The sequence below is a fragment of the Sus scrofa genome, chromosome 14, assembly GCF_054392235.1.
Source record: "Sus scrofa isolate SSC_HxYL_T2T_F1_AM1 chromosome 14, Sscrofa_HxYL_maternal_Yorkshire_Landrace_v2.0, whole genome shotgun sequence".
NCBI classification, from domain to species: domain Eukaryota; kingdom Metazoa; phylum Chordata; class Mammalia; order Artiodactyla; family Suidae; genus Sus; species Sus scrofa.
In genome coordinates, this window is record NC_139396.1 from 34479991 (window position 1) to 34506488 (window position 26498).

At 42.0% G+C, this 26498-nt stretch overlaps 1 long non-coding RNA gene across 5 annotated transcripts in view; it reads right to left on the minus strand.

The window, feature by feature from the left end:
* The window catches only part of LOC106505903 (uncharacterized), a 46884-nt gene that overhangs the window by 9418 nt on the left and 10968 nt on the right, over nucleotides 1-26498 (minus strand). For 2 of the 5 annotated variants that reach the window (XR_002338414.2, XR_002338416.2), the window contains exons 2-3: nucleotides 19772-19828; nucleotides 113-218 (exon numbers count right to left, since the gene is read on the minus strand). The exons of 1 other annotated variant lie outside the window; for it this stretch is intronic. This is a non-coding gene — a long non-coding RNA (uncharacterized LOC106505903). The remainder of the gene's footprint in view (nucleotides 1-112; nucleotides 219-19771; nucleotides 19829-26498) is intronic. 2 more of the 5 variants (XR_002338415.2, XR_014828476.1) reach the window with 2 other exon arrangements.

Sequence of the window (26498 nt, forward strand, 5' to 3'; positions counted from 1 at the left end):
AATCGAGTGAGGAAACTTGTCAATACTGTTTCCAGATTCACACAAAAATCTATCCTGTATCTTTATGGCCAACCATATTCTGACCTAAAACATTAGTGCCCGGTTTCATTACCTGCCTTATTCTTCACGTTCTGCTCAGAAAGACTTCAGAGTTGAAGATTTGCCACCAAAAGTAATAGTTAAAAGAATGTACACCAGGCTCTGAAGACTTGACTCTTCTAAGAAATGAAACAAAGAACAGCAAATCATCAGAACCGCTAAGGGATGGCTGTGAAAAGCATCACCTATTTGAACACGTGGTTCTGAGTCTTCTTATGAAAGATAATTCATTGTTCTAAAAATTCTATCAATTTTGAAACTAACATGACATTTTAAATTAACTAAACTTCAATGAAAAAATATTTGCCGTACTTTCCATTGTGTCTCAGTCAGTTAAGAATCCAACCAGTGGGAGTTCCTGCCATGGCTCAGAGAAAAGGAATCTGACTAGTATCCATGAGGACACAGGTTCTATCCCTGGCCTCACTCAGTGGGTTAAAGATCCGGTGTTGCCATGAGCTGTGATGTAGGACAGCTGCTGCAGCCCCGATTCGACCCCTAGCCTGGGAGCCTCCATATGCCGTGGGTGCAGCCCTAAAAAGACAAAAAAAAAAAAAAAAAAAAAGAAAGAAAGAAAGAAAAATGAAAAGGATCCGACTAGTATCCAAGAGGATGTAGATTCACTCCCTGGCCTCGTTCTGTGGGTTAATGCATCTGGTATTGCAGCAAGATGCAGCAAAGGTCATAGACACAGCTTGGATCTGGTGTTGCTGTGGCCGTGGCATAGGCTGGCAGCTGCAGCTCCAATTCAAACCCTAGCCTGGGAACTTCCATATGCTATGGGTGCAGCTTTAAAAAGAAAAAAAAATTTAAATCTTTGCCCCCAATTCTCTCATTGAAGAGTCCAAATGGTGTTTTTCAAAAAACCCATGGCTTTAAGTCAGAGACATTGAGCTCTGTCCCTCATCAGCTGTTTGGTCTCAGGCTTGTCACTCACCCTTTTGGAGTCTCAATTTCACCACCTTTGAAGTGGGTCTTATACCAGCTTCATCGAGTTATTTTGAGAATTAAGGATGGGACAACCCATCTCTCACCTGGCCTATGAAGTCATTCTTCACGGAGCATGAGCGCTTGAGAGTTCCTGCTACCAGGAAGTAGTTTTGATCATCTATGGCTGATTAAATCATAGCGATAGTATCTCTTAACACAAGTTTTATATATGAAATGAGGTGCCAAGTTAACAGCCCAGGAAAACAGAAGGCTTATGTTTTTCTGCATAATAAACTGTGAGGAAATGAGTCAGGCCAGCTTTCCAGCCCCTCTGTGAGCATGGTGTGTTTATAAAATACCATGGACCTGCAGAATCTTAAGACACTTCTTTAAGTGTTGATCTGACTGAGGAATGGAATGCTACGGATCATTCAGAAATTTTCTTGAACCTGTAGTTAAATTCTAAAAGAGCCAGGTATGTTCAGTTTTTGCACAGGAATCCTATTATGTACCAGACACTAGTACGAAAGGTTCAGAAATAAGTAAGATCACCGCCCCCACTAGAGTCCTCAGTCTTGCAGGATGACAGAGGCACAAACTGATCCCTTTAGTTGTCTGTAGCAGAGCCAGGACAGAAGATTGCCCAGATATGCTGGGAGCCCAGAAAGATGTCGCACTGATTTGCATACAGAATGTGACTGACGAAGATCGATGTTACTAACAATTCAAACCTCAATGAAGCTCCCAAGTGGGCTTCAAGAATATAACACAAGAAGTTCCTTTTGTGGCTCAGTGGGTTAAGAACCTAATGTTGTCTCCCTGAGGATACAGGCTCAATCCCTAGACTTGCTCACTGGGTTAAGGACTTGGTGTTGCTGTGGCTGTGGTCTATGCCTCAGCTGCAGCTCCCATTTGACCCTGGGAACTTGCGTATGCCGCAGGTGTAACCATAAAAATCATAAAAAAAAAAAAAGAATATAACACAGAATTTCCCTGGTGGTGCAGCAGGTTAAGGATCTAGCTTTGTCACTCCTGTAGCTCAGGTCACTGCTGCAGCATGAGTTCTATCCCTGGCCCAGGAACCTTAATGTGCCACAGGCGCAGCCAAAAAAAGAATACAACACAGACATAGATAGGACAGGGAGTCAAAGACATCAAATTTTTCCAGAGGGATGGCACCAAGGCCCACCCTGCAGCAAGGTGTCAAAAGAGCTGCAGAGCTAACACAGGGCAAGGGCACAACTCTGGGCATTTGAGGAGGAGGGGTGGTTCACTTCCTCTGTAGCACCTGCTAGGAGACAGACACTAAAAGGGAAAAGTAAGCAAGGCCTGGCCTGTCTTCCAGAAGCTTACAGTCTAGTGGGCTGGATTAGTTCCCTAGTATTGCTGTGACCAATTACAAGTTTGATGGCTTCAGAACACACAGTTCCAGAGGCTAGAATTTTTTTTTTTCTTTTCATGGCTGCACCTGTGGCAAATGGATGTTCCTGAATTAGGGGTGGAATCAGAGTGGAGGCCACTGGCTTACCACTGCCCCAGCAACACTGGATCTGAGCCACATCTGCAACCTACATAGCAGCTTGTGGCAATGCCAGATCCTTAATCCACCAAGAGAGGACAGGGATCAAACCTGCACACTCATGGATGCTCTGTTGGGTTCTTAATCTGCTGAGCCACAACTAGAACACCACAGAACTTTGTTTTTTTGATGTTGAGTTGTATGAGATCTTCATATTTGTGGATATTAACACCTTATTGGTCATGTGATTTGCAAATATTTTCTCCCTTTTAGTAGGTTGTCTTTTTGTTTCATTGATTTCCTTTGCAAAAGCTTTTAAGTTTAATTAAGTCTCATTTGCTTATTTTTGCTTTTATTTACTTTGCTTTAGGAGACAGATCCAAGAGACACTATTTCTGGTCTTACATTTAGGTCCATTTGGGGTTTATTTTTGTGTTTGGTGTTAGAGAATGTTCTAATTTAATTTTTCACATTGTGTTAGAGAATGTTCTAATTTAATTTTTCACATTTAGCTGTCCAGTTTTCCCAGAACCACTTATTGAAGAGACTGTCTTTCCTCCATTGTATATTCTTGCCTCCCTTGTCATAGATAAATTAACCATAGATATGTGGGTTTAGGAGTTCCCATCATGGTGCAGCAGAAATAAATCTGACTAGGAACCATGATGTTGCGGGTTTGATCCCTGGCCTCATTCAGTGGGTTAAGGACCTGGCATTGCTGTGGCTGTGGCTGTGGCATAGGCTGGCAGAAACAGCTCTGATTAGACCCCTAGCCTGGGAACCTCCATATGCCATGGGTGGAGCCCTATAAAGACAAAAGACAGGAAAAAAAAAAAAAGATACATGGGTTTATTTCTGGGCTTTCTATCCTGTTCCATTGGTCTATGTGTCTATTTTTGTGCTAATACCATAGTGTTTTGGTTACTGTGTCTTTGTAGTATAGTCTGAAGTCTGGGAGCCTGATTCCTTCAGCTCCATTCTTTTCCTTCAAGATTATTTTGGCTATTTGGGGTCTTTTGTATTTCCATACAAATTTTTAAAATTTTTGTTCCAGTTCTGTGAAAAAATGCCCTGAGTATTTTGGTTGGAATTTCATTGACTCTGTAGATTGTCTTGGGTAGTATGGTCATTTTAACGATATTAAATCTTCCAATCCATGAACACAGTACATCTTTCCATCTTTTTGTTTCTTTCATCAGTGACTTGTTGTCTGAATAGAAGTCTCTAACCTCCTTAGGTAGATTTATTCCTATTTATGTACATTTTGATGTTTTAGATTAATGTGATTCACACTTAACTCTGTATATATACTCAGCTTTTTGTTGCTATTCAATTTTTTTCTCCTAGGTTCATTGAAGTATAACTTACATACAGTAACAGACCCCCAAGATATAGAGAATTTTCATCATTCCAAAATGATTCTTCTTGCTGCTTTATGGTCAAGCCCCTTCCTCAATCCCTGGCCAAAGGCAACCATGCTTTCCATCACAATAATTTACCTTTTCTAGAATTTTGTATAATTAAAATCATACAGTATTTAATTTTGTGTCTCATTTATTTTATTAGTTGAAACTTTTTTTTTTTTTTTACTTTTTAGGGCCACACCCACAGCATATGATAATTCCCAGGCTAGGGGTCAAATTGGAACTACAGCTACCAGCCTACACCATGGCCACAGCAGTGAGGGATCCTAGTTGTGTCTGTGACCTACACCACAGTACGCAGCAAAGCCGGATCCCCAAACCACTGAGTGAGGCCAGGAATTGAACCTGCATCCTCATGGATACTAGCTGGATTCATTTCTGCTGCACCACTACAGGAACTACTTAGTAGAAACTTTTTGAGACGCATCCATGTTTTATGATTTAATAATATTTCCTTTTTTATTTCTAAGTATTAGTCCATTTTATGGATGTATCACAGTGTATTTAATCCATGTATCAGTTGGTGGATATTTGGGTTGCTTCCACTCTGGTGGATGTTATGAATAATACAGATACATATATTCAGGTACATGTCCTTTTGTGGATATGTTTTCATTTCTGTTGGGTAAATACCAGGAAATTTCATGGGTATGCACTATGAGTATTGGCCCTCAGAAAAACCCTGTTCTTGGCTTAATGTTCTGCTTTGCTGTATTATTATTTTTTTAAATTTTATGGCCATACCCATGGCATATGGATGTTCCCAGACCAGGGATTGAATCCGTGTCACAGCTCCTTAACCTACTGCAACAAGCCAGGGATCAAACCCACACATCTGCAGTGACCCAAGCTGCTACAGTTGGATCCTTAACCCACTGTGCTATTGCAGGAACTCCCCCGCTTTGCTATCTGGAGCAGTTGTACTATTTTGCATCCCTACCAGCAATGTACAAGAGTTCCAGTGGCCCTGCATCTTCATCAGTTTCTGTTGCTTTCTATCATAGTCATCTCTTCAAACCTTTAAAACTAGAGGAGTGACTAGTATGTTGCCAGGGTCTTAATGCTCACCCAGGAACAACTCCTGCCTTCTATCTCTCTTTGAATTTGGGCTTCCATGAGTTACTAAGACACTAAACAAACTGGTGGGGATAGGAACAGCAGGATTTACAGAATCATGAAGTTATACAATCACTGTCCTCCCTTTGTTCTCAAGCTGACATTGTCCTGTTGCCTAATATCAACAGTGTACATTGGGAATGCTGTCTAAACAACTAGACTGAAAGGATTACTTTGTTTGTTTCTCTGTGATCTATAGCAACTTTGGGAAAATTTATTTGAATTGTCCTGTAAGAATGTATATTTGCCACAAGGCTGTTGCCTTTTAATTTAATAAATAAACATAGAGTTAAACAGATAGCTCCTTTTCAAGTGCGAGTTCTCCAGAATCAGAGACAGCACCAGACTAGTGCTGGTTTACTACAGACTAGGTTTACTACATTGTTTGTGACAGAATCATATTCATTAAGAATAAAGACTTCCCGGTATTCCCATTGCAGTGCAGAGGAAATGATTCATTTGGATGCAGGTTCGATCCCTGGCCTTGCTCAGTGGGTTGGGGATCTGGCGTTGCTGTGAGCTGTGGTTTAGGCCAGCAGCTAGCCTGGGAACTTTCATATGCTCCAGGTGTAGCCCTAAAAAACAAAACAAAAAGAGAATAAAGACTTCCCCAAATCCAGATGCTTCACACATAATTCTTTACTCTTATCTAAAAGTCATCTCTCCTGTTCTAAAAGAAAACAGATTGATCTGACATCCTGTGCTCTGCAAAAACTGCATTTGCTATGGTCACCCTGTGATTTTGTAGGTATTTCCATAATGCAATCAAAATACAATTTATAATTCAAGCCATTTCTTCATAACAAAAGATGACTCCCGTATTTTTTTCTATTTAATGTGATTTCTTAAAGTACTATAAAAGAAATGCTTCAGTTCTTAAAGTGTCCTGGTAAATATGACACTCTGGCTTGTACTTCTGGACACATTTTAAGTAGAGCAAAGCTGTCATAAAATAATAATGAATGAACTTAATTAGTAGACCCACATAAAGAAAATGCTAGGAGTTCCCATCATGGCTTAGTGGAAACGAATCTGACTAGCATCCACGAGGACGTACTGATTGATCCCTGGCCTTGCTAAGTGGGTTAAGGATCTGGCATTGCCATGAGCTGTGGTGCAGGTTGCAGACGAGGCTCAGATCTTGTGTTGCTGTGGCTGTGGTGTAAGCCCTAAAATAAAATAAAATAAAATAAAATAAAATAAAATAAAATAAAATAAAATAAAATAAAACAAAATAAAATAAAATCCTATAATAGGAGTTCTCCTGTGGCACAGGGGGTTAAGTATCTGGCATTGTCACTGCAGCAGCTTTGGTCACTGCTGTGGCATGGGTTCAACTCCTGGCCCCAGAACTTCCATATGCCACAGGCTTGCCCACCCCCACCCCCCAAAAAAAGAAGAAGAAATGGCGAGATATATCACTTTCATGGATAGAAAGACTAAAGATGTTTGTTTTCTCTAGCTTACAACAAAGAAATCAAAAGATTCCAATCAAAATCCCAAAGGATTTGGGGAAGCAATTGACAAACTCATTTAAACTCTATCAGCAAGAATGAATAGGGAGTTCCCATCGTGGCTCAGTGGTTAACGAATCCCACTGGGAACTGTGAGGTTGTGGGTTCAATCCCTGGCCTTGCTCAGTGGGTGAAGGATCCTGTGTTGCCATGAGCTGTGGTGTAGGTTGCAGACACGGGTTAGATCCCGCATTGCCGTGGCTCTGGCATAGGCCAATGGGTACAGCTCTGATTGGACCCCTAGCTTGGGAACCCCCATGTGCTGCCGGTGTGGCCCTAAAAAAAAAAAAAAAAGCATGAATAAGAAGAAACCAAAACAACTTTGAAAAAGAGTACCAACAAAGGAATACTTACCTCATTAAAGGTCAAAATATTTTATAGAAAGTGCTTGGTTTCATTGAGAAATCTCTACCTTTTGTTTATCTGACCACCCAGGGTTTAATAAATACAATAATAAATGTTTGAGCAGAAATGTGGTGAAACAGGTATAAGGGAAAAGTGAACCATAGCCTGTTCCGGTTGGACTGAGTTTTTTTCCCCCACAAGGGTCAAATTCATTCCAATTCTATACTTGTGTGGACATCATACCTTTCTTTAGGATGGTCCCTACTGATTGCCTGAAAGTGACATGGAGCTTTTAATATTAATAAAGGGGTTTTGTATCTTTCCATTAGTGCGTCCCTTATAATGCTAAGATGTTCTGATTGGTTCCAAGAGCAGATGCATATTGAGAGCATTTAAATGATTGAAAAAAATAAGTGTATTATTGATACTTAGATTAACAGACAGACTGAGTGAATCACTAGAACTGAGTCCATAAACACCCTTCATCATTTCTGGCTACTCATTTTCATATTAACGAGAATGTATTTCTTTTAAAGACAAGAGGGGGAAATTGACTTATTGATAAAAGGGAAACAATTCCCCCCTCTAAAGAAGTAGGTAGCTTTTTTAATTTAAAGTTCCAGTAGATGCATAATGTTGATATTTCCCCAGAGTGACCTTGACTGGAATTTCCCCTCAGAATGAGATAGCCGGGAAATGACAGTGGTGCATTTTTCATGGCTCCATACTGGCCGCTTCATTCCTCCTCACTTTCCATCTCTTGCGCTGGTCGGATCCAGGGTTCAATGCTCCAATCAAGGCTGAAGATAAGAAGTGACAGCTTGCTTTGGACAAGGGTAACTCAGTCCTTTGACTTCTGGTATAGGATATTAATGGGGCGAGACACACACTTGGTGGAAACACTTATTTTTAGAGCTATCCACAACATCTCATGAAACCAGATCTTTGCCTTGCTCTGGATCTCCCGTCCACTCGACCCCAACCTCATTTCTAGGCACTGGTCTGCAGAAAACTCTAGGTTGGCTTCCTCCTATTCAGCCTGCCAGATTATCTGTGTCTACTTAGGTGTATATTAGAATGCACACTCACCACTTGACAATTATTAACACATCTCTTCTGAGGGTGGGTATCATACTATCTTGGTCAGGCTCTATCTCGTTTCCCACCCCCCTCCATCCCCCAATAACAAAGTGTTATTGGAACACTTTCTGCCTTGGAAAGTCAGAGGAGGTTGCTGAGAGGCTATGAAGTTTAGGCAGAAGGTGGAATTTACAGAGAGATATAAAGGCAAGATTATCTGTGGTCAGGGATAATCTCTCCCTTTTCCTTAGCATTGATGCTGATCAGTTCCAAATATTTATCTCCAGCCCTGACATCTCATCGTATTTCAGATCTGTACATCCTGCTGCCTATGGAACATCAGTTTATAAGCCAGAAATCTGGGAATCCTCCTAAACTCCCTCAACTATTTAATCTCTTTTATTTAAGTCACAAGACCTATTTATTCCACCTGCTAAATATTTCTCAAATTCGTCTTTGCTTTTCCTCCTTTATTGCCGCTAAACTTCATCTGGAAACCCTCATAATGTTTTGCCCGGAATAGATTAACAGCCACCTAACAGGCCTCTTAGTTCTTTTCGTGAGTCCTTTCAACCTAATTTCAATCTCGCTTCCGGGATGGTCTCCTTAAAATGCAAATGATTATGTCATTGCCCTACTAAAACCCTTCAGTTCCCTTGTGGAGCAGCCTTAACTGCCATGGGTGCATTGCCATAGCTGTGGCTCAGGTCACAAGTGTGGCAGGAGTTTGATCCCTGGCCCAGGAACTTCATTGTGCTCCAGATGGGCTCAGCAAAATAATAATAATCATAAAACCCTACAGTGGCCCCATAATGAGTTTTCTGTAGACCATGAGCCGTCTCCTGGGCATGCACTGTGCTACCTGGTAGCCGGCACTTTCTTCCTGTCCAGCTGCAGCTATCACCAATCCCAGTTCACAGCATCCCTTTGGGCAACCCCAAATTACTTGCAATAATCGCAGGTCCTTTATATGCCTTTTTTAAAAAATACTTTGCACCTTTGCACAGGTACCCCTTAAATGGAATGGTCTGGGCCTTGTATTCCTCTATAAATTCCCATCCACTCTTGTACATTCCACCCAAACTTCATAACCTCACAGGAACCTCTGATCTTTCAAGGCAGAAAGTGCTCCATTAACAATTTGCTCTTTGCGGATAATGAGACAGAACTAGAGGGGGCATACTCACGCCCTGGAACGCACACTCTAACTCCTCTTTGCTGTCCTACGGAAGGCCGGGTGTGGAGGGGGCATTTGGCCAATTTAGATGAGCATCTGGGAGCTTATCTACTAAGGCTGAGGTCCCTGAGTCCTTGTTGTGATCCAGCTCAGGGCAACATGGCCTTAAGGGTCAGGCATGACACAAAGATATGAATATTCTTGGCTTTTGCCGAAGGTAAGAGACAAAGCTACATAGGAAATGTACAGCTCCATCATTTTGATCATTATTTTGAGCTGATTCTGAAATGATTTGGATTTTATTTTCTGGTTTCTTATCTGTTCTAGGAAGGAAGAGTGCCCATTTCCTGGTGTCCAGTGTGGGATAGAGACACACAGGGATTGTTGTCCTTGTCTCCACTTCAGCGTGTCTATTTTAACACTTGCACGTTGTATTTGATCGCATGTCACTTTGCCAGTATTCCCTGAGAAAATAGGAATTGCATCGGTTGTTTTAGCCTAGGCACAATGCCTAGTACTTAGTAGGTGCTTGATAAAGCAGTCTTATTATATAATTTAAATAAAATAATATAGTTTCTCTTCCTCCATCCCCCATAGTTTTCATTATGTTGCTCTTGATATTAAGGTGGCCCTGGGGTGAAAATCATGATAATTTCTCTCAGGTTTTTAATACACATACGTTACTTAGATATCAGATCATCATGACACACCTCACAAGAGACAGGAAGAAAATGACAGTGTTTGCAGGTGTCGAGGTATGCAGGAGTTCCCTTTGGCCATTAGTTTGATGTTGTAGTTACAAGTGAAAGCCACCAGATGGCTTAAGGAAATGAGTTTATTTCCAATCGAGATTTTTGCTGAGAAATCCAAGACCAAGTAAAGCATGATTAGAGGGAACTTAAAAGACTCTCCATAGTGAACCCCAAATAACCAACAACCCCCCACTTACCAGTGTCATCTGATTTCAGTAGTGGGTTTGTAGAGGTTTTGCAAACTTCAGCATGAAAAACACTTAACTATGCATCATCCTGCCATTGTCTATGTGCTTAAGAATTACAGAATAATTACTGAAATTTAGTTCAGTTCCACAAATATTTATTGAGTGCCTAAGTCCTAATTGAACCTGAGAGGCTTATTGAAGCATATGCTGCACGAAACATTGCTTACTCAACATGGAAAACGTCCAGGAGACCAGAGGTAAAGATTGGTGTTTTTTCTCTGTGTGCACCAGTGCTGGTGACAGTTTCAAGGGGACATGCTGGCAGAAAATGATTGTGACCTAGAACGTTTTTGCATATTGTCTGAAGGCAGAAGAGGCAAAAGACAAAACAAAACAAAGCAAAGCCAAACTTTGGATGACCACAGTATTTCTACATCAAAATATATTCCATATGGTATATGAAAACCGGAGTTGAAATTGTTAAAGTAGATTAAAACATTTTAATGAGGCAATTTAAAAATAAACCTACATATGAAAAGATCTGGGAGGGGGTATACCAACAGTAGGATAGTTCGGGTTGCTCTTTTATTTTATAGTCTAGATGCCCCATACTGTATAAAAATTTTGGAACCAGCACATGTTTATTTATAATTGCAGAATGTAAGGAATGAAATATAAGCCTAATTAAAGAAAATTCCATTCATTTATTAGAAAAATATACTACTAGGTAGGCACTTTGAAGGTAGCATAGCTCAAAGATGGAGTCATGAATTAGGGATCTTAGTTTCTGTTTATAGTAACATTGAGATAGCTAACGTTTTGAGAATATTTTAAAATTATGTCAATCTACAATGCCTGCTTTTTAAAATATTAAATATATTAAAATATTTTAAATACTTGCTTTTAAAAATATATATTAAAAAGGCTTTGCAGAAATATTCCATGTCAGAACACTTTTAAACTTCTGAACAAAAGCTGAGGTAGGTATAAAGGTATTCAGGAGAGATTTCCAAGGGTACAACACATCTTAAAATGATTGGTTGGCACTGTTAAAATATTTATTTGCAAAAAAAAATTAAAAGGAAATATTTATTTGCTACTGAGAATTGAATAAAAGAAACCCAATAAATAGGGAACCATTCCCTTTCGAACATAACCTAAAATTGGCCAATTAACTGTTCAAAGCGCTGATTTCTTCTGAAGGTGCAGAAAGAACATTTTTTTTCTTCCATAAAGTAATTTTATCTTCCAATTCAAGTTACGAATAAACCAAAGGAAATAACAATGTTAACTTAATAAGGTAATCCAGCATTTGAGATTAAAAGAAAAGGTTGAACTGATTAAGATAGCTTACTTCCTCTTTCTTTCTTTTCCTTTTTTTTTTTTTTTTTTTTTGTCTTTTTGCCATTTCTTGGGCCGCTCTGACGGCATATGGAGGTTCCAAGGCTAGGGGTCGAATCTGAACTGTAGCTGCCAGCCTACACCAGAGCCACAGCAACGCAGGATCCGAGCCGCGTCTGCGACCTACACCACAGCTCACAGCAACACCGGATGGTTAACCCACTGAGCAAGGGCAGGGATCGAACCCGCAACCTCATGGTTCCTAGTCGGATTCGTTAACCACTGCGCCATGACGGGAACTCCTTTTTTTTTTTTTTTGTCTTTTTAGGGCCGCTCCTGCAGCATATGGAGGTTCCCAGGCTAGGGATTGAATCAGACCTGTAGCCATTGGCCTACACCACAGCCACCGCAACGTGGGATATGAGCCGCGTCTGCTACCTACACCACAGCTCAGCTCAGGGCCAGGGATCGAACCTGGAACCTCATGGTTATTAGTCAGGTTTGTTAACCACTGAGCCAAGATGGGAACTCCTACTTCCTCTTTCTTTTTTCCCTGCCTATAATTTGTCTTTGCACTAATCATTTTTTGTTAAATAAACTCTTTACTTTCTGATTACAAAAGTGATACAGGACTTTCCTTCGTGGCTCAGCGGTTAACGAACCTGACTAGGATCCATGAAAATGTGGTTTCGCTCAGTGGGTTAAGTAAGGATCAGGCTTTGCATGAGCTGTGGTGTAGGTCACAGACATGGCTCATATCCCACGTTGCGGTGGCTGTGGTGTAGGCCAATGGCTACAGGTCTGATTCAATCCCTAGCCTGGGAACCTCCATATGCTGCAGGTGTGGCCCTAAAAAGACAAAAGACAAAAGACAAAAAAAAAAAAAAAAAAAAAAAAGAAAAGAGAAAAAAGTGATGCATATACACACTAGTAAATTTAAAAATAGAAAATGGGAGTTCCCGTCGTGGCGCAGTGGTTAACGAATCCGACTAGGAACCATGAGGTTGCGGGTTCCATCCCTGCCCTTGTTCAGTGGGTTAACGATCCGGCGTTGCCGTGAGCTGTGGTGTAGGTTGCAGACGCGGCTCGGATCCCGCGTTGCTGTGGCTCTGGCGTAGGCCGGTGGCTACAGCTCTGATTCAACCCCTAGCCTGGGAACCTCCATATGCCACGGGAGTGGCCCAAGAAATAGCAACAACAACGACAAAAGACAAAAGACAAAAGACAAAAGACAAAAAAAAAAAAAAATAGAAAAATGTAAAAGAAAAAATAAAAATAACTCACAGTCCCATCACAGAGAAAAAAACCGTTGTTGGCATTTGGGCCATAGGTACACATCAGCGATATTTCAGGTTTGTTCCAAACCATTGCAATAAAGCAGATACTGTGATAAAATAAGCCACGTAGATTTTTTTTGTTTGTTTCCCAGTGCATTTAAAAGTTATGTCTACACTCTACTGTAATCTATTAAAGGTGCAATAACATTATGTCTAAAAGACAATGTACATTAATTTTAAAAACACTTTAGGAGTTCCCTGGTGGTTCAGCAGGTTAAGGATCTTGCATTGCCACTGCTATGGCTCTCATTATGGGGCAAGTTTAATCCCTAACCTGGCAAATTCTGCATGCCACACACACTCAAAATAGTTTATTGCTGAAAAATGCTAACCATCTCCTGAGCCTTCAGTGAGTCATAACCTTTTTGCTGATGAAGGGGCTTGCCTTGATATTAAAGGCTGCTGACTGATCAGGGTAGTGGTTGTTGAAAGTTAGGGTGGCTGTGGCAATTTCTTGAAATAAGACAACATTGGAGGAGTTCCTGTTGTGCCTCAGCAGGTTAGGAATCCAACATAGTCTCTGTGAAGATATGGGTTTGATCCCTGGCCTTGCTCAATGGGTTAAGGATCCGGCGTTGCCATGAGCTGTGGTGTAGGTTGTGGACTGGGCTTGGATCCCGTGTTGCTGTGGCTCTGGCATAGGCCGGTAGCTCCAGCTCCAATTCAACCACTAGCCTGGGAACCTCCATATATCATGGGATCTAGAGTTGCCTCAAGCTGCAGTGTAGGTTGCAGATGTGGCTCTGATCTGGCATTGCCGTGGCTGTGGTGTAGACTTCACCTGCAGTTCTTATTTGACCCCCTAGCCCAAAAGCTTCTATATGTGACAGATGCGGCCATAAAAAGATAATTTTTAAAAAAGGCAATAGTGAAGTTTGTTGCATTGATTGACTCTTCCTTTCAGAAGGATTTCCCTATAGCATTCAATGCTATTTCATAGCATTTTACCCACAGAAGTTCTTACAAAATTGGAGTCAGTACTCTCGAACCCAGCTGCCTCTTTAACAACTAAGTTTATGTCATATTCTAAATCCTTTGTCGTCATTTCAATAATTGATTAAGTTGATTAAGGCACAATTTGTGGCACCCCCAAACAATTACACACTGATCACGGAGCTCACTGATCAAAGATCACCAGAACAAACATAATAATAATGAAAGACTTTTAAATATTGTGAGAATTACCAAAAGGTGACACAGATCTACAAAGTGGAGCAAATGCTGTTTGATGCAGGATTGTCACAAGCCTTCCATTTGTAAAAAAAAAAAAAAAAAAAGTGCAGTATCTGTGAAGTGCAGTAAAGTGAAGAATGGTAAAACGAGGTATGTCTGTATTTTCTTTTGTTCTTTTTCCTGTGACTTGAAACATGACACATATATAACTGGATGTTGAGGAAATCTCACTGGTTTTTCTGGAGTTGGCAAAGACTATTCAAAGCTTAGGACTGAGAACCATCAGAACCTTGTGGTTGAAAGAGATCTTCCAATAGCTGAGGTGTGACTGCTCACCCAGAGCTTATTAAGGATGGCCAGACCTCCCCAGAGGATAAGCAGAAGGATGATGAGGGGAGGGGGAGACGCATCAGAGTCTGGAATAGTCTGTCCCACGGGGAGGACTCCACTAGCCCTCCCACAAAGCTAAAGAGACCATCAGCACTTTGCCCTGGGGAGATGCCACTAACACCCTGTCCCTGTAGACCTGGCCTGTACTTTTCCCTGTAGGGAAAAAGAGAATGGAGTGAAGGCAGGGTCAAGAGAGGAGTGGTCCCTCTCTTTAGCAAATAGAGAATGGATGAACCTCTCCGGAACAAAAGAATACCTTTCTAGCCAGCTTAGCTTGATTCAACTCACCCTTACAACACTCAGAAGGGTTCCTAGGGCCTGGGGAGTCCTAGCAGCCATACAGCAAGGGCTGTACCCTATGGGCCAGGAGCTGGAGGCCATTCCTAGCTGTGGAGCTCCCACACAAGATGCCACACTGGGAGAACACTTCCAATGACATTGCCACCTGAGGCTTCCTTGCCGGTTGGTATGAACCTGAGAAGCTGGTAGAGAAACCTGGGGATAAACACACCCGTCATCCACTTGAGCACAGCGTGCCTCATTTCCTCCATCCTTCCTCCCACCCTCCAACCCTAAGAGAGCTTGATCCCAGAAGAAGGAAGAAGATAGATTAATGACAAATGGTTTTCTCCCCCCTCTTCATGCCTTTGGGAGGGAGGATGGATTTGTTCTGGGCTGAGAAGGGGAAAGGGAGGGAGTATTAAAGCCGGTATGAGTGAGGTCTCCAAGTATGGACCAAGCTGCACGGAAGTTTTAATAATTGGAAATGAACAGATAGCTCAGGGAACCGTGCAGACATCAGACAGTCCTGGGAAGGAAGACATGGGTTAATACATTATGAGGTAGTCTATGTTTTCTCCTTTACACTTCAGTTTTCTTCAAGGAACTATATTACTTTTACAATTAGGAAGCAAAAAAAGTTAACTTCGTTTATATCCCCTAAGTTCAGACCATTCAATAAATGAATTAAAACCAAATTTTGTTTGTTTGTTTGGCTGCACCCATAGCATGTGTAAGATCCTGGGCCAGGGATTGAACCTGAGCCACAGAAGCTACCCAAGCCACCAAGACAAAACTGGATTTTTTTTTTTTTTTGTCTTTTTGCCATTTCTTGGGCCAATCCCAAGACATATGGAGGTTCCCAGGCTAGGGGTTGAATCGGAGCTGGAGCCACCGGCCAGAGCCACAGCAATGAGAGATTCGAGCCACATCTGCAACCTATACCACAGCTCACGGCAACGCCAGATCCTTAAGCCACTGAGCAAGGTCAGGGATCGAACCTGCAACTTCATGGTCCCTAGTCGGATTCCTTAACCACTGAGCCATGACGGGAACTCCCAAGACAAAACTGGATTTTTAACCTGCTGTGCCACAAGAGAACTCCACAAAGCAGCTTCATTATTTTTTTCTGAATAGAAAAGTACACACACTATAAAAGAAGGAATGGAGACCAAAAGAAAATTGCCTATATTTTTACCATCTAGAGATAACTACTGTTAACAAACTGGTGCATATTCACCAAGATTTTTAAAAATCTCCCCCCTTAACACACATGTGCTTAAAGATAATGAAACTCCAAAAATAACTGTATTTTGTTAAAATAACATGTTGAAATGAAAAATATACTGTAAACTGGGTCCAAAGTGTCTCTAAGAAAGATAGGTTCAACTGATTGAATCATTGTCATATAAGTAGTTAACTGAATTATCATTAATAACTAATAGTTAAATAAATAATTTTTATGATAAGCTTAAAAAAAACCTGTGTACAACATGGATGTACCTAGAGGTTATCATACTAAGCGCAGTAAGTCAGACAGGGAAAGACAAATATCATATAATATCACTTACATGTGGAATCTTAAAAAAAATGATAGAGGAGTCCCCCTGTGGCACATGAGGTTAAGGATCCAGAGTTGTCACTGCAGTGGTTCAGGTTGCTGCCATGGTTCCGGTTTGATCCCCGGCCTGGGAACTTCCATATGCCACAGATGCAGCCAAAAAAAAAGAAAAAAAAGACAAAGAAAAAAAAATTAAAAAAGAATTTTCAAAAGTTGCTTTTATAAAAAGCAAAAAAAGAAACAACCCTATGTAAATCAGCTTTATTATTATTACTATTATTTTTTGCTTTTTAGGGCCACACCCACAGCATATGGAAGTTCCCAGGCTAGAGGTCCAATTGCAGCTGTAGCTACCGGCCTATGCCAAAGGCATAGCAATGGGGGATCCGAGCCTCATATTTGACCTACATTGCAGCTCACAGCAACGCTGTATCCTTTAACCCACTGAGCAAGGCCAGGGATGGAACCCGTGTCCTCATGGATACTAGTCAGGTTGGTTACTGCTGAGCCACAATGGGAACTCCCTAAATCAGCTTTAAATTACATAACACTATACTGTTCACTATTCCTTTATTGAACATACACTTACTGAGACTCTTTGTGACTGGAGGTGTTGTTTTTTGGACTAAGAACCAGGCAATCTAGTTCATCAAACCAGGTCACCTTTAGACTCTGGGTGAACTCGATGAAATACCCACCAAAGAACAGGTCTGCCAAATGCCCTCTCAGCCTGAAAGGTTGGTGACTCTTTTAGAGAAGTGGTGACTTCTCTCCCCTCCCCCTTCAACTTCATGATTGGCAAAAACTAAGAGACATTATATAACTTGTCAAAGGCCACAGACCAAGTTAATCCAAAACTAGTATTATAACACAGCACTCTTCTTTTATATTCATTCACTTGGCCATTTGTTTATTGAATCATCAAATGTTTATGGTCTTTACAATGGCAGTCCAGCCTCTGGGCTTGTCCTGTCTTATAACAAAGACAAAATAATAAATAACAGCTGTTAGGCATTCGGCACTATATTAAGTATTTTCACTTGGATTATCTTGTTTCACGGTCACATAATCTTTGCACTTAGAGAAGAAAGATGATGTTGACGTATTACAGAATTCTTCCTTTTTTTTTCTTTTTTTCTTTTTTGTCTCTTTAGAGCTGCACCCGCAGCACATAGAAATTCCCAGACTAAGGGTCGAATCCGAGCTGCAGCTGAGACATATACCATAGCCACAGCAACGCCAGATCCAAGCTGTGACTGTGACCTACACTGCAGCTCAGAGAAACACTGGATCCTTAGCCTACTGAGCAAGGCCAGGGTTCGAACCCACGTCCTCATGGATACTAGGTGGGTTCTTGACCACTGAGCCACAACTCAAACTCTGACAAAGTGTTCTTAAAAAACATCCTGGAGAATCAGGATTGGGGGAGGCTAAAAGGGCAGGCCACAGAGGATTTTTAGGTCAGTGAAAATACCCCATATGGTCTTATAACCATAGATATATGTCATTACACATTTGTTCACATCCATAGAATGTACACCACCGAGACTGAACCCTAAGGTAAATTATGGACTTTGCGTGATTATGATGTGCTAACATAAAAATCCTTGGTGCATAAACACACCATTCTGGAGAGTCATGTTGATATAGGAGAGCAGGCCATGCATGTATGGGTACAGAGAACATATGGAAAAATCTCTGTACTGTTCTCTTAGTTTTGTTGTAAACCTAAAACCAATCTTAAAACATGAAATCTTGGGAGTTCCCATCATGGTGCAGTGGAAATAAGTCCGACTAGGAAACATGAGGTTGCAGGTTTAATCCCTGGCCTCACTCAGTGGGTTAAGGTTCTGGCGTTGCCATGAGCTATGGTGTAGGTAGAAGATGCGGCTCAGATCTGGTGTTGCTGTGGCTGTGGTGTAGGTTGATTAGACTCCTAGTCTAGGATCCTCCATATGCTGGGAGTTCGGCCCTAAAAACCAGGAAAAAAAAATCTTGGAGTTCCCATTGTGGCTTAGGGGGTTAAGAACCTGACCAGTATCCATGAGGATGCAGGTTGGATCCCTGACTTCACTCAGTGGGTTATGGATCCAGCTTTGCCATGGCTGTGGCCGTAGGCTGCCAGCTGCAGCTCTGATTTGACCACTAGCCTGGAAACTTCCATATGTTGCAGGTGCAGCGCTAAAAATAAAATAAAATAAAATCTTAAAAAATATTCTAAGGAGATGTGGAAACAACCTTATGCCCATCAGTGGATAAATTGATAAAGAAAACATGGCATATATATACAATAGAATATTATCCAGCCTTTATAAAGAGAGAAATCCTTTCATTTGCTACAACTTGGATGAGCCTATAGAACATGAGGCGAAATTAAATAACTCAGTCATGGACAAATATTGCACGATTCCACTTGTATGAAGTACCCAAAAGAGTCAAACTCAAAGAAACAGAATAGAATGGGGATTTTCGGGGGCTGAGAGGTGGGGGAAATGAGGAGGTGTTGTTCAATGGATATAAAGTTTCAGTTATGCAAGAGGAATAAGTTCTAGAAATCTGCCGTACAACACAATGCCTATAGCTAACAATACTGTTTGTGCTCAAAAACCTATTAAGAGGGTAGATCTCTTGTTAAGTATTCTTAGTGCACAAAAGCAACAAAAGTCAACAAATCAAAGGCATACAAGAGATTTTTGGAGGTGATGGATATGTCTGTTACCTTCATTGCAGTGCTGGTTTCACAAGTGTTTGCATGTGTCCAAACTCATCAAATTTATCCATTAACTATGTACAGCTTTTGGACACCAATCTTTTCTTGGTAAAGTTATTAAAATGAATAAAAACAAATAAAAAACCATTCTACCTGCATCCTTTGGGGGATTCTGGTGTGTGTGTGTGTGTGTTTGTGTGTGTTTATGAAGGAGTCTAATTTACATACTAACTGGAGAACACCTAGGAAACAAAATAAGAGGTAAATCCTATTTGCATCAGAACCCATCAGACATTGAGGAGAAGTGGTAGGAGAGACTTTTGGAGGGAATTGTGCAGTTGGCCAAGAGATGCTGTGACTGATTCAGGCATTCATTCTACAAATATTGGCTGAATGCTTACTGTGTCCCTGACACTGAGTAGGCACCTGGGACACAATAAAAAGCAAAAAATGGATGCAATGTCTACCTTCCTAGAGCTCACTATCTAGAGGAGGAGACAGATTTCAAACTATTACACAGATGAATGTATACAATAATCATAGCTAATACTTATTGAGGAGGGTTTCCTACAATCAGACATGATTCTAGCACTTTTCCTATATTAACTTACATCATCATCACCAAGAAAAAAAAAAAGCAAAAGTTTTTTTTTTTTAAAAACCTGTAATTTCGGTGCTACTATTATCATCCCCAAATATGTTTCAATTACATGGAGGAAAGATTCATGTGATGAGATCATTCTTTGGGGAAACTAACATGCACTGGGGTCTACTCCAGAAAGACTGAGAAAGGACTGTCAAAAGCTGTCCCACCTTTGGAAGTGTAGGGTACTCACCAGGCAGTGGGGCAGAGCTGGAAGTGTTTTGGTTTGAGGGCACTGCTGAATTGTTAGCTGTAGGCAGGAGAGTGAAAATGAACACTTATTAATTACTTACTGCTTCTGTAGAACTACCACTGATCCAGCAATAACCCACTCCTGGGCATATATCCAGACAAAACTAAAATTCAAAAAGATACATGCATCCCTATGTTTATAGCAGCACGATTCATAATATCCAAGATATGGAAACAACCTAAATGTCCATAGACAGATGAATGGATTAAGAAGATGTGGTATACATACACAATGGAATACTACTCGGCAGTAAAAGAGAATGAAATAATGTCATTTGCAGCAACATGGATGCAACTAGAGATTCTCATACTAAGTGAAATAAGTCAGAAAGAGAAAGACAGATACCACATGATATCACTTGTATGTGGAATCTAAAATGTGACACATGAAGCTATCTAGAGAACAAAAACAGACTCATAGACATGGAGAACAGACTTATGGTTGCCAAGGGGAAGTAGGAGGGAGTGGGATGGACTGGAGTTTGGAGTGAGTAGGTGAAAACTATCACATTTAGAATGGATAAACAATAAGGTCCTACTGCATAGCACCAATCTCTTGTGATAGAACGTGATGGAAGATAGTATGAGGAAAAGAATGTATGTATATATATACATACTGGGTCATTTTGACTGGGTCATTTTGCTGTACAGCAGAAATAGACCCAACACTGTAAATCAACAATATTTTAATTAAAAACACTTTTAAAAAAAGTTCTTACCACTTTTTACATGCTGAAGTCTGTGCAGTACCAAACCCTGTTCCTGAATTGTTCTTTGACCCAACCCAAGGGTTCTGATCCTGAATGCCTTAAAGGAGGGGCACAGTTCAGAGCTGAAGTGCATCAGGCTACCCATGGGAGAATCTAATTAAAACAAGGTGACCCCTGAACCCTAGGGAGTGGCAGCAGCATGGGTTTGGCAGTGTCAGATACTCTGGTGGTGGCAGCAGGAGAGTGGCATCTGTGGTGGCAGAGGGGGAGGTCACTGGTGACAGCTGAGGTGAGCTCACAAATCGCCTGACACCCCGCCAGGGACATAGCTCAAAGCCATCTCTTATTGGATGCTTCCAAAGACCATCTTGGCTTGGGGAAGTGTGAGTCACAGACCCTGCATATTCTCATATAGTATCTTTGCCTCTTTCTGGTTTCCAAGCACTCAGCTTGTTGCTGCCCATGTTGTCCTGAGCGCTGCTGTCACTCAAAATTGAAGGTTCCCCCCATGGGGTTTTCATTTTCTGGTTTCAACCATTGGGCTGGTGCTTTAAGTACTTCCTCCCCTCTGCAACTTTTGGTCCTCTTCAAGATGTGCTTGGTCTAGGAAGCTGAATTACTGAAAAACAAGGCTTAACGTAATTTGATATACAACAAACACATGTGGAGTTCTTTTTATTTATTTATTTTTGTTTGTTTTTGTCTTTTGTCTTTTGTTGTTGTTGTTGTTGCTATTTCTTGGGCCACTCCCACAGCATATGGAGGTTCCCAGGCTAGGGGTTGAATCGGAGCTGTAGCCACCAGCCTACGCCAGAGCCACAGCAATGCGGGATCCGAGCCGCGTCTGCAACCTACACCACAGCTCACGGCAACGCCGGATCGTTAACCCACTGAGCAAGGGTAGGGACCGAACCCGCAACCTAATGGTTCCTAGTCGGATTCGTTAACCACTGCGCCACGACGGGAACTCCCTTTTTATTTTTATTAATTAATTTATTTTTGCTTTTTGAGGGCTGCACCTGAGGCATATGGAAGTTCCCAGGCTAGGGGTCGAATTGGAGCTGCAGCTGCTGGCCTACACCACAGCCACAGCAACACTGGATCCATGCCACATCTGCAACCTACACCATAGCTCACACTAAGGCTGGATCCTTAACCCACTGAGTGAGGTCAGGGATTGAACCCAAGTCCTCATGGATCCTAGTTGGGTTCACTATCACTGAGCCACGATGGGAACTCCACATGCGGACTACTTAAAAAAATGTGTTTTAAAATTTCCAATTATAATTCCACAAAATGATGGAAAGAGAGTTTTTGAATTCTCTAGATTCCAGAATTCAGATTTTTATTTTGTTTTGTTTTTGATTCTGTTGGTCATGTCCTTGGCATGTGGAAATTCCCAGGCCAACGGAGTTCCCATTGTGGTGCAACAGAAACGAACCCGACAAGGAACCATGAGGTTTTGGGTTTGATCCCTGGCCTCTCTCGGTGGGGTAAAGATCTGGTGTTGCCGTGAGCTATGGTGCAGGTCACAGACACGGCGTGGACCCTGTGTTGCTGTGGCTGTGGCATAGGCTGTCAGCTATAGCTTTGATTGGACCTCTAGCCTGGGAACCTCCATGTGCCTCGGGCGTGGCCCTAAAAAGCAAAAAAAAAAAAAAAAAGAAAGAAAGAAAGAAAGAAATTCCCTGGCCAGGGATCAAACCCCATGCCACATCAATGACCACACCTGGTCCTTAACCTGCTGCGCCACAGTGGAAACTCCAACCTATTGTTATCATTGTTGTTTCTATTTTCCTCTTAAAATTCAGTAAAATAAACTATGCAATGAATTAACATGCTTAAGATGCTCTATAGCTCCTACAGGTAGACCATGAATAAGGCCAAGTGGTTTGAAGTATGCAAATGTAAAGTGTCATATTAAGCTTTCTATTTATTCATTTATAAGGGTGTCTCTGCCAAATTAAGTAGATTTTTATAAAAAGGCCAAAAAGCCTTATCTCAGTTTGAGTCTGCCAGGGCATCCCTGCAGTTGCTCTAGGCTTAATAAAGAATAGAGACAGGAGCTGAAATGCCTCCTAGGGGGACAAAAACCTCACCTTTGGCGCCATTTCTTCTTGAGTTCATCATCCATGCCTGTGACAGCTCTTTCTTCAGGGCTGGTGTGTGGCCTCCCATATCCATTGCCTATAGCCCCAGAAGCTGAGGGTCTGTTGTCCTCCAAAACCCCAGCAGCCCTTTGTCCAGGGCTCTGCTGTGGGGTGGAGTGAGGAGCTCTCGTCTGCCATGTGGTGCTGAGACTGGGGCTCGGGCATCTCTCCACCACACTGTGGCCCTTGGAGTCTAGGAAAGGCCTGATTCTTCCCTATATGTCATCCGGTTGGTGTCTTGCATATGTCATGAATTTGGTGGTATTTACTAAACAGATGAGGATTTCAACAGAATCTGCATGTAGCGGCCATGCAAAAAGCACATTGAAAGCAACACATCAAAAAGTCACTTAACATTTGTAACTGAGAGGCAGGTATATTCTCAATAACTTAGCTAAATGTCACACCTACTTTGTGTAACAATTCATTTCTCATTTCCTACTAACTGAAAATGTCGTATTCATGTATTTCTGACTTTTCAGGGAATATGTTTTTCTTCCTTAGGTTTGTTTTTTTTTTTTTTTAAGGAACCCTGGCACATAGAGGCTTTTGTGAAAGAGAATTAATTGGCAAAATAATTTGGTACTGAAGTTTCTATAGAGTTTTCAGTATGTAATTAGGCTCATTTATCAGTGATGTATATAATTTAGCATTAGGGTGGAGCTTAGACATTGAGGGGTGACACGATTTGATACACTCTCTGGGGAGACACCTTGTTTGCTCACCTCTCTATTGAGCACTTGTTCCCAAATCCTCAGATTCTTCCAGTCCCCACAGATGTTTCTAAGACCCCATCCCAGGTGACTCCAAGGGTGGGAGGAGGGAAGAGGATCCTGGCCTTCTCTCTCAGGCCTTAAGTCGTGTCTTTCACCCTCTCTAGTCTCCCTGTGGAGAAGAGGCTTGGAACAATGTGTGGTTAGGAAAGGTGAGAGGGGAGAAGATGGAGCCGGTGGGAAGAGAGCAAAAGCTGCTTGCTAGGGGCTGATCTCTATAAACCCGGGTGATACCGGCTGGACGAGGGAGGATGGGAATTTCTATTGATGGAAAGACTATTCTATGTCAGGGACTATTGCACACACTACCTTAGTGGTACTTGGCTTTCAGGGGCTGGTAGAGTTGGACCATCTATTTCCATTTTTGATTTTGCCTGATGAGGGTTTGAGAGGAACAACTGCCACCTCTCATTACCACCACATGAGAAGGAAGGACATTTCAACACCAGAAATGTCAGAATATGCTATTATTATTTCTTTTTATGGTTCTGGCATATGGAAGTTCCCAGACCACAGGTTGCATTGGAGCTGCAGCTGCCAGCCTACACCATGGCCACAGCAACACTGGATCTGAGCCACATCTGTGACTTGCGCCAAAGCTTGCAGCAATGCCTGTTTCTTAACCTATGGAGCAAGGCCAGGGATTGATCCTGCGTTCTCATTGATACTAGTCAGGTTCTTAACAAGGGGAACTCTGAGAGTATATTATTGTAGAATAAAAGATAGCTTTTCAAATTGAATATATGGAGCGAGGTTCGCGAAAAACTTATTACATTTTGTCTTGAATTTTGCCATTTAGCAGTAGATTGGAACCATACAAGATTTCATAGGTGTAAGTGATATCCTAGAAAGCAGGTAGAAACCCTGACTCTGAAGCCGGGTAGCTAGCCCTTCTGTCTGCTTTGATAAACACGAGTAACATGGCCAAAATTTAAACAACATGATTCAGGAGTTTCTGTTGTGGCTCAGTGGTTAACGAATCCACTAGGAACCATGAAGTTGCCGGTTCAATCCCTGGCCTTGCTCAGTGGGTTAAGGATTTGGCATTGGCCGTGAGCTGTGGTGTAGGTCACAGGCGTGGCTCGCATCTGGCGTGAGTTGTGGTGTAGGCCGTCAGCTATAGCTCGGATTAGACCCCTAGCCTGGGAACCTCCATATGCCTCGGATGTGGCCCTAGAAAAGACAAAAAATAAAAAATAAACATGACTCAGATGTACGAAAAAATGTTTAGGTCATGTTTTCAATAACTGCTCTCATCCTGTTCTCATCATTTCTAATGATGGAGGAAAACATTTGATTTGCCAAATAAAAGTGTCTTTTCCATATCTTTTGGCTTTAAATAGACTATTCGGGTAACTGCTCAGTCTTTTGGGGATCCTCTCCAGGGTTTTCCCTACTCTTTTCTCTTTCAAGATGGCTTCTGGGAGAGTTCCTCTGTGGCTTAGTAGGTTAAGAACCTGACTGGTATCCATGAAGATGTGGTTGATCCTCGCTCAGTGGGTTAAGGATCTGGTGTTGCTGTAAGCTGTGGTGTAGGCCTTAGCTGAAACCCCAATTTGACCCCTAGTCTGGGAACTTCCATATACCATGGGTGTAGCCCTGAAAAGAAAAAAAAAAGAAAAATATGTCATCTGGGTACTGGGAGGGCCGCGTGTGTTCCTGGTCTCATGGTCTCCACTGAGGGGTCTATGCACCTTGGCCCCTGTCCTCAAAGGATGTGTATCAGTGTTGCTGGGCCACCTGGCCACAGAGCCCCTGTCCTGCTGACACAGAGCTGCTGCCGCTCCATCTGTTTGGCATCAAGTTGGCTCCACTCCTGATGGATGACTGAGGACTTTGCTGCTGCCTCTGGTCCTATGTCTCAGCACTTAGGTCTCCTTAGTCTAATTCCAGCCTGTTCTTGTCCCCTGTTCTCTCAGTCTTTTCCACACCCCCACCCACTTTAGGAGCTTGGGGATGTTCTCCTACTTTCTCCACACTCAACACTGTGATTGCTCAGGATCCAGGGATGTTGCCCTCATGCCCACCAACCTCGGCCTCCTCTGCCACTGCTCCTCAGCCTACACAACACATTGCACGTCCTGCTGAATGCAAGAGTCTTCTGGGAGATTCACAGTCTATCTAGAGCTTGGCTTTCACACTGTTTTTGACCAGAAGCTACACTGAGAGATATATTTTATGGCTAGACAGAATGCATGTACAATGCACACATGTATATGTAACAGAAATGCAAATCTTCTGAAATTATATATATCCTTCCTACCTGTGAATACATTTCAAAATCTTCTGGTCTATTCCAAGTCATTTACAAAACACATTGATCCAATCCACTAAATTGATTTCTTTCTTTTTCTTTTCTGTCTTTCTTTTTCTTTTTTTTTTTTTTTTTTTTTTTTTCCGCTATTTCTTGGGCCGCTCCTGCGGCATATGGAGGTTCCCAGGCTAGGGGTCCAATCGGAGCTGTGGCCGCCAGCCTACGCCAGAGCCACAGCAACGCAGGATCCGAGCCGCGTCTGCAACCTACACCACAGCTCACGGCAACGCCGGATTGTTAACCCACTGAGCAAGGGCAGGGACCGAACCCGCAACCTCATGGTTCCTAGTCGGATTCGTTAACCACTGCGCCACGACGGGAACTCCCCTGTCTTTCTTTTTTCTTTTTGGTCTTTTTAGGGCCTCACACGTGGCATATGAAAGTTCCCAGGCTAGGGTCAAATCAGAGCTACAGCTGCCAGCCTATGCCACAGCCATAGGAACTCAGGATCTGAGCTGCATCCACATCTGCGACCTACACCACAGCTCACAGCAATGCTGGATCCTTAACCCGCTGAGCGAGGCCAGGGTTTGAACCCCCATTCTCATGGATACTAGTCAGGTTTGTTTCTGCTACGCCACAATGGGAACTCCTTCTTCTTCTTTTTAATGGAAGCATAGTTGATTTACAATGTTGTATAAGTTTCTGGTGTACACCAAAGTGACTCCTTTATACATATGTATTCATATCCTTTTTCATATTCTTTCCCACTATGGTTTAT